Source organism: Cavia porcellus, unplaced genomic scaffold, assembly GCF_034190915.1.
Source record: "Cavia porcellus strain 051 isolate PalLab524CR breed Dunkin Hartley unplaced genomic scaffold, mCavPor4.1 scaffold_26, whole genome shotgun sequence".
NCBI lineage: Eukaryota > Metazoa > Chordata > Mammalia > Rodentia > Caviidae > Cavia > Cavia porcellus.
In genome coordinates, this window is record NW_026947509.1 from 8,852,747 (window position 1) to 8,861,774 (window position 9,028).

A 9,028-nucleotide genomic window follows, 5' to 3' on the forward strand; every position below is an offset into this window, starting at 1 on the left:
TGATTGTAGCCAAGCATTATTTTTTTAAAATTTTATTTAAAAGGAAAAAGAGAAAAACACAAAACAAAACAAAGCGGTGTTCGGGTACAAGTAATACAGAACTAAAAAAAAAAACAGTAAGAAATCACCAGTTAATAGATTACATATTATCATCTTAGAGATAGTTGCTCAAGTCACAGTATCAAAGCATACAAAGTGGACATTCAACCAGTGGGACTGCAAACAGTTGTGTTCAATGATCCAACCAAAAACATTAATATGGTCAGCTATTTAACACCCCTAAACACACTTGCTGTTATATCCTTTAGAACTCTTTTTTTCCCTCCTTTTTTACAACAAAATTTACACATTTCGGGTTTTATTACTCCTTAGTTCTTATTACTTTTTTGGGGGGGGACAGAATAAAGTCAAATATGGCAAAACAAAGCTGTCAGTCAAAACCAAGGATAGACATAGCACATAATGTAAAACAGAGTACAAGGTTATCAACAATGGTTATCAACAATGTCTCGTTTCCTTAAAAAGAATTGTCTATCTCGTTAGATATTATAAAGTTGAACAAAACAGTAGAGAACAAGACCAATAAAACTTAAGCATTGTAAACATTACAGGACTTCCAAAGGAGACAATAGTCAAACCAGAATGGGCATCTTAGTGAATCTTATTGCCTTCAAAGTAGTTGCCTATACCTTCAAACTTGATACTATCATACAGAATGGAACAGAGTCTAATCAGTCAAAACAAGATTGTGGGAGTATTACAGGACTTCAAAACAAGTTAATAGGAAATCAAAAAAAGTTATATATCCTGCTAATTTTTTCCCTTAATTAAAACAAACATAAAAAATAACTAAGTAATTTTTTTAAAGAATAAGGGAGAGATTGAGATAAAACAGGACATAACAATATAACAATACAGGTCAAAGCGTGACTGTTTCAGCAACCTAGTGCTTCACCACCAAATAACCAGACTTAATAGTAGTTACCATAGTGTCTGTCTTTTTCCTTGAAATATTTGAATAAAACTTCATATACTATAGCTTCAAATATTTCCATATCAAGAAGCCCAGAATAAAGCCTTTCCAATTAATAGGTGAAAACTTTATAAGGCTTCAAGGCCACATAATGGGGAATCATGATTACCACATATTTTTATATATTTGAATCATTACTTACATTAGGGAAACTATTCGGTATTCACACATACGAGATTGATTTATTTCAATTATGAATATGGTCTCAAGCTGTGCCCATTTATTGATAAATATCTCAATGTGATCCTTCTTTATAGCTGAATAATACTCCATTGTATAGAAATACCACAACTTTTTTATCCATTCCTCAGTTGATGGACACTTCGGTTGTTTCCAAGATCTGGCGATTACAAATTGTGCTGCTATAAACATAGGTGCACATATATCACTGTGGTAGGATGCTTTCAGTTCTTCTGGGAATATGCCTAGAAGTGGAATAGCTGGAATAAATGGGACTTCCAATCCCAGCTTTTTGAGAAATCTCCAGACTGACCTCCACAAAGGTTGTACCAGTCTACACTCCCACCAACAGTGCAGGAGAGTTCCTTTTTCCCCAAAGCTTCTCCAGCATTTGTTGTTGATGGTTTTCTTGATCCTGGCCATTCTTTCAGGAGTGAGATGGTATCTCAGTGTGGTTTTAATTTGCATTTCTCTAATGACCAATGATGATGAGCATTTTTCATGTATTTATTTTCCATTTGCATTTCTTCATCTGAGAAGTGCGTATTCATCTCAGATGCCTATTTTTGGATTGGATCTTTGAATTTTGGGAGTCTGAGTTTTTTTTAATTATTTATATGTTTTAGACAAGAGTCCCTTGTCTGACAGAGAGTTCACTAAAATCTTTTCCCAGTTTGTGGGTTTTCTTTTCACTATGCTGGAGATGCCAAGCATTATTTTTAAAGAAAATTAAGGCCATTCTGAATATTCCATCCTAATACACTGGAGCTCAAAAAATATATAATCATTTCCCCTGTTTTCTAAAACCACTTTTTACTGGCTACAGAGTTCCTGTATGGGAGTCACTGAGATTTTTTAGCCAGTTCTTCACTATTAATATTTATGTCATGTCTGACTCAGGTGTAATTCTGAGATAAACATTTTTGTACTAAAATAAATCTGCACATCTTTGTTTTTTTTAGGAAAACACCCTGAATATGTAAAGGAAAATGGGAATGAAAAGGGAATGAAATATTTCTAGGTCTTTTCATTCACATTTCAAAATTACTCTGTAGAAATCTTGTGCACCTCAAACTCCACTGAATGATTTTTGAGAGCTCAACACCCACACATCATCACCAACCTGATTCCCCGCAATCTGTGGATAGTGTCGTGAAATTATGCACACACACTTGTTAATTTCTTCTGTTAAAAATGGTATTTCCTTAATTTTACTATAATCCAACTAATATTTTATGTTTGTTGATTATTTTTAATTCTTCTTTGGTCAGGTACTTTAAAAATAATTCTTGAATAATTTCTATTGAGATGCTAGCTGACTTTCTGATCAATTTATAGAAAGCATTTCTTTGTATTACAAATTCTGTCTTATGTGTTGTAAATGTTTCTCTTAATTTTCCTGAGTTCTTTTATACCATGTTTCAAGATTTGGTATGAAATATCAACCTTTTTCCCCTTTGGCATCATCCTGTATTTCCTTACTAGAAATACTCTACAAAACAGATGGTTTCATTATTATTTCTATTATTATTCTATTTTACTAGTGTGAGATAAAGATTCTCTTTCATTATTTTATCCATATAAGTAACCAACTTGCCCAGAGTTATTAAATTAGTTAAAGAATAATTTCCAAATGACTAATATTCAAGTATGTTACTGGAGTTTCTTCTGTGTGTCAGTTCTGTTTATCTTAAGGCCATATGTTTATAAATAGTTAATTTTTATTATCATTAATTTTTTCTGTCACCATTTCAAAAATACACTTTTCTAGAACAACTTTAAAAATTATTAAACAAGTTCTCCCTCTTCCCTCATTATAAAAGCAGAACAACTATGACATTTTTCAATATTCACTCTTCCAAGAATATCTCTTCAGAGTCACAAAATGACACCTTGGTTCACAAACTCAAAGCAAACAAACAAACAAAAACTACCAACTAAGAAAACCCCAGGATCTGATGTGTTAACAAGTAAATTTTATAAGAACTTTAGCGAAGATCTAGCACCAATATGCCTTAAACTTGTTAAGGAATTTGGGAAGAAATCAGTACTTCCAAAATCATTCTCATAATCTAATGTTATCCTGATCCCCAAACCAGACAAGGGTTCAACCAAAAAAGAGAATTCTAGGCCAGTTTCTCTAATGAACATAGATGCAAAAAGTATTTACAAGATATTGGCCAAAAAATGAGATGAATTATCCAAAAGATAATTTATCACAACCAAGTAGGCTTCATCCCAGGAATGCAAAGATGGTTCCGCACATGCAGATCAATACAAGTAATTCATTACATAAACAGAAGCAAGGCCAAAAGTCACATGATCATCTCAGTACATTCACAAAGAGTCTCTGATGGAACCTAACATCCATTCATAATAAAAATGCTAAAGAAAATAGATATAAAAGGACCTTATCTCAACATCATAAAGACATTTATGACCAACCTACTGCCAGCATCATATTAAATGGGGAAAAGCTGAAACTTTTTCCTCTAAAATCAGGAACAAGACACTCCTGTTCAATGTAGTCCTTGAAACATTAGCCAGATCAGGCAAGAGAAGGAAATAAAAGGACTAGATAGCAAAGAATAAAGTCAGAATAACACTATTTACAAATGACACGATCCTTTATGATGACCCCCAAAGCTCCATCAAAGATTCCAAGAACTGATAATCAAATCCAGAAGTATAGCAGGATACAAAATAAAAATCTATAGCATTCCTATATACTAATAAGGAAGTCACAGAAAAAAAATAGGAGAACAATACCACTCATAGTGGCATCGAAAAAATTAAGCACTTAGGTATTAACCTACCTAAGGAAATGAAAGTCAGCTACAATGAATGAAACGCACACCAGACTAAGAAAGGAAAGGAAGGAGGTCATAAAAGGGAAAGCAAAACCTGTACCTGGCGAGGCAAAACCAACATCCTCAAAGTGGCTATACTTCTAAAACAAATGTGCAGATTTAATGCAATCCCAAACAAAATGCCAATGTCATTTCTCAAAGAGCTGGAGAAGACAATCCTAGCATTTATATGAAAGCAGGAGAGGCCCAGAATAGCAAAAGCAATGCTGGGTAATGAAAGCAAAGTTAGAGGCATCCCAATTCCAGAGTTATACTATAAAACTACAATGATTAAAACAGCATGGTACCAACACAAAAATAAGTTTGCAGATCAATGGACAGAATAGAAGTAGAAATAGCCCCCGGCACATATTTGATCTTTGACAAAGAAGCCAAAACATACACTGAAGGAGAGGCAGCCTCTTTAATAAATGCTGCTGGGGAAACTAGATATCCACATGCAGAAGATTGAGTGTAGAACCATGTACCTCACCATCTCCTAAATTAAAATCAAAATGGGTCAAAAACCTAAATGTCAAAATAAAAAGATCACCTTCTGGAAGATAAAACAGGTACAACTTTTGGAGACATAGGCGAAGGCAAGGACTTTCTCAATAGAATCCAAACGGCACAGAAATAATACCAATAATCAATGAAGGGGTGATACCAAATTAAAAATCTCTGCACTGCAAAAGAAGCAACCAATGCAGTGAAGAGATAAGCTAGAAAACAGGAAAAACTCTTGCCAATTATTCCATGGACAGAGAATTGACATCAAGAATATACATATAAGACTCAAGAGAAAAAATAAACCTCCCCAAATAAAGGACCCAGTGAAAAAACTGGGCAACTGAAATGAATAAACCCTTTAGAAGCATAAATGGCCAATAAGTATATGGAAAAATGCTCACCATTGCTGGTCACCAGGTAAATGCAAATTAAAGCTACACTGAGTTGCCATCTAACCCAGAAACAGTATTATGAAAAACGATATGGAGATTGTTCAGAAAAATAAAAGTAGAAATTCCATTGGATTCAGATATTTCCTTTGTAGTTGTTATGGATTAAAAAATGGTGGTCAACTTAACACCAGCTGAATTAAATCAGCAGGATGCTGAGCATAGATGTTCCACCTGAGGAAAGTTGCCAGCATAAATAGAGACGTGGAGAAGGAGAAGTAAGGCACTGAGGCATTGAGGCATTGTGGCTTCTGCTATGACTTGCTCTTTGAGCTGTTGGTTCTCTTGGAGAAGCTCTGGTCCTCACATCGAGCATTGCTTCCTGGCTCCAGAGGGGAAGACATGTGCCGCTTGGTCTCCAGGATGAATGCATCACACTGGCTTCTTGTGCCTATCATCGAAGGAGCTCAGGGCCTCTATGTCACTGAACATGGCTGTGGTGCCTTTCAGGACAGTCCTGGTCTTTGTTTTGAGTGTGACTTCTTGGCTCCAGTGTAGAACCCTCAACCTACCAGCACAGCTCCTTCACCCTGCTGGCATGGAAATTCTGGTTTCCACCACTGACCTTTGGGCCTTCCCAGCACAAATCCATAAAAGAGACTGGCATGAGTCTTTCTTGTGGGCTCTAGACTTCCAGTTGAACTCATGGAGGCATTATCATGAGCTCTGGGTCTTCATCTGGACTCATGCAGGACACTGCTATGAGATTCAGGCCCTTGGCTGAATATTCTCTGTCTTTGGTGTTGTGGACAGATTTCCTGCACTTTGTGTTAACTTTGAGTACCATCATAAAATACTATTATAAATTTCATGTCCTGATTCTAATTGTTCTCCTCACAACCCCTGACTACAACAGTAGTAATCTTCCCAAAAGAGTTAAAATTATCATATTATAGGGATACACTCATACCCATGTATATAGAGGCATAATTTATAGATCTTGGAAGCCATATATATGTGTATATATATATACACATATATCCATCAACAGCTAAATACGTAAGGAAAATGGGGTATTTATACATATGGAGTATAGTGCTACATTGTCATAAAGAAAGATACATTTGAGAAATTCATAGGTAAATGGATGCAAATTGAGAACATAATGTTAAGTGAAGTAAGTCAAACACACAAGTTCAAAAAATAAAGCATGGTTTCTCTTATATGAGAAATTATGCACACACACATATAGCAAAATAGAAAAGAGATAAATAGGGAGAAGGAAAAGTTCAAAGACTTCCAGGAATTACAATTCCATTTCTTTAAAAATATTTTAATATATATGCTAATTGGTTTCATTTATACTACTAGTTTATCTTATTTGGTTGAAATGAAATTCTATGTTATTATCTCTTTATTTCTTTGTCGTAAGAATCTTTTTGGTTTATGTCTTGTATTCTGAGTAACTGGTTTATAGATAATGATGTATAGCAATGCTACAATTGTTATTCTCATTATTAAATGAAATTTTATTTTTTTCATAAAGTAAGAAAAAGAAATATGTACCTGTTATTGTTGAGTCTGAATGTCCCCCCAACGCTTCATGTAGACAGGGAGGCAGGCTTCTAGAGTTTGTGAATGACTCATGGTCCAATGCTGGGATTATGGGTATGCTACACCCAAGTGGGTGTGGCCTGCATACAATATAAGGAACAGTCTTCTCTCTGTGCTCTTTTGCTCTTGTTGCTTTTTGTACTGTTTTCCACCACCATGAACTCTTACCCTCTGCCATGTGCTACCCTGCCTTGGAGTGAACTGATAATGCACTGAAACCTCCACAAAGTGTTATCAAAATAAACTCTTCCTTCCTTCATTTTGGGCATCAGGTATTTTGTCTCAGCAATGAGAGAAAGGAGCCAATGCAATACCTAAGAACGAATTTCACAAGAAATAGACAGGATCTGCATATCTTGCCCTGCACAGACAACATGTAAAACTACATTGAGAGACATGAAAAAACACATTGGTACCTTGGTTCATGAACTTGATTCTTTCCACAATTCTGTCACAAACTGAGTTAGGTGAGAACTGAATCCAATTCAGTGATGAGGTTCATTGTGGACCTTATGGGAGATTTGATTTGGTTCCTATCCAGCTCAGTTTTAGAACAGAATCATAGAGAGTGCAGAATCAACTCTTTGTAGTTCAGGCTGGCCTATTAGCTCAGGTTGGTCTTGAGCTCATGGTTGTCCTCCTGACTCAGTTTCCCAAGTGCTGCCACCATGCCTGACAGTTGGTAGATTTTTATTACAGCTTCAACTTCATTACCTGTTATTGGATTAAGATTTTTAAGTCCTTTTCCTTTGGTTTTGGCAGATTATATGTATCTAGAAATCTGTCCATTTCTACTGAGCTCTCCAATTGTTGGTCATTTATGTCTCTGAAGTAGTTGCTAATAATTTTTCTGGATTTGGGTAGTCTCTGTTGTGATTTCACCTTTTTAGTTTCTGATTGCATTAATTTATGCCTGTTATTTCCTTATTTCTGTGATATTGGCAAAGGATTTGTCTATTTTATTTATTCTTTCAATGAAAGAATCTAAGGTCTAAGTATATGTTCCTAATTAATATTTTGAATGATGACTTTTTGCCTTTTTTCTAAGTATATATATGTGTATATATAATACTAGTAATCATTTAAATTAATTTATCAAGTCTTATTTAGTTCTAATTGTCTGTGGGTTTTCTGATTTTTCTAGAAGATAACTATATGGTCTACAAAAGTTGTTTTTCAGTAGTTTTGCACCTGTTTTTCTTCATTTTCCTTATACTTGCTTATCTTGTATGGATTAAAATTCCACAGACAATGTCAAATAATAGTAATCATGATACATATTCTCATCTTTGTACTAACTTGTGTGGGAAAACCTCAAGTAATAACAATGACTATCCCTTGCTGAGCTCATATTTTTTTCTAGAATAGATTGTGTAATGTGTTACAGTTTCAGTCTACGGTGTCCTCCAAAGGCCATGCTGGGGACTTTGCTTCTCCCTGAAGGGCTTTTGGGAGGTGACCAGGTCAGGAGGGCTCTAGCTACATAAGGGGGTTCCTCCATCCCTGAGTTCACAGCTCACTGGCTTTATAGAGCTGGGACCTGACTGGATGGAACAAGTCATGGTGCCCAGTTTGGAGGGTACATTTTGTTTCTGGTCGCTTTGCATCCTCTTCCTCTGGTTCCTCTTCCTCTCCTCAGCCTCCAGCTTTCAGCTTCCTGGACCTTGTGCAGTAGCTCCTTGCCCCTTGTTCCCTTTGGATGGGACATCTTGTCTCACCATGGGCCCAGAGGCAATGGTGTGAGCAGAGCATCGAGTGAGGTCTCCTAGACCATGAACAATTCACACTTCCTCCTCCCAACTGTCGTTCTTGGGTGTTTTCTCATAGTAGTGGAAAGCCGACTAATAAAGAATGCGCTAACCTAAAGAACGCTTTGAGGTAGGTTCAATCATCATGCTCAGTGCATGGCAGAATAAACCTGGTAAGTTAACTTGCGTGTGATTAAAGAGTTAAAGACACAGGTATTTATTCTGCAGGACACAGACCACAGAGCAGTCTCTCAGCCACATTTCGGGTTTCATCATGAAGCATCACTGGGACTGATGACTTGAAAAAGACAGCCCTGTGTAAGGAAATATCTGTATTTCTAATAGAAGTCACTTTTAAGGATACATTGCCAGTCAATTTTATCAAATCCTTTCACCAGTTATTGAGCCATCTTATGTTATTTATCGAGTCACGCTAGCAGTCCTAGATAAGCCCATCTGGCCACCACGTGTCACGTGTGTAATACACAGAGAAGTGAAGTTGTCTTACTAAGAGTCTACAGTGCCATTCTGCTTTGTGCCTGTACTCTCGATCTTGAGAAAAAATGATGAACCCCTCACTGTAAGGAGAGTCCCTCAGGTTCCCCAGTTTTTATTATATACATTTTAATGCCAGTTTAATAAAAGCATTAACTTTAAAGCTGTTATGTTTCCCTGAGGAGCTGAAGCTTTTATAATTAAGTAGCC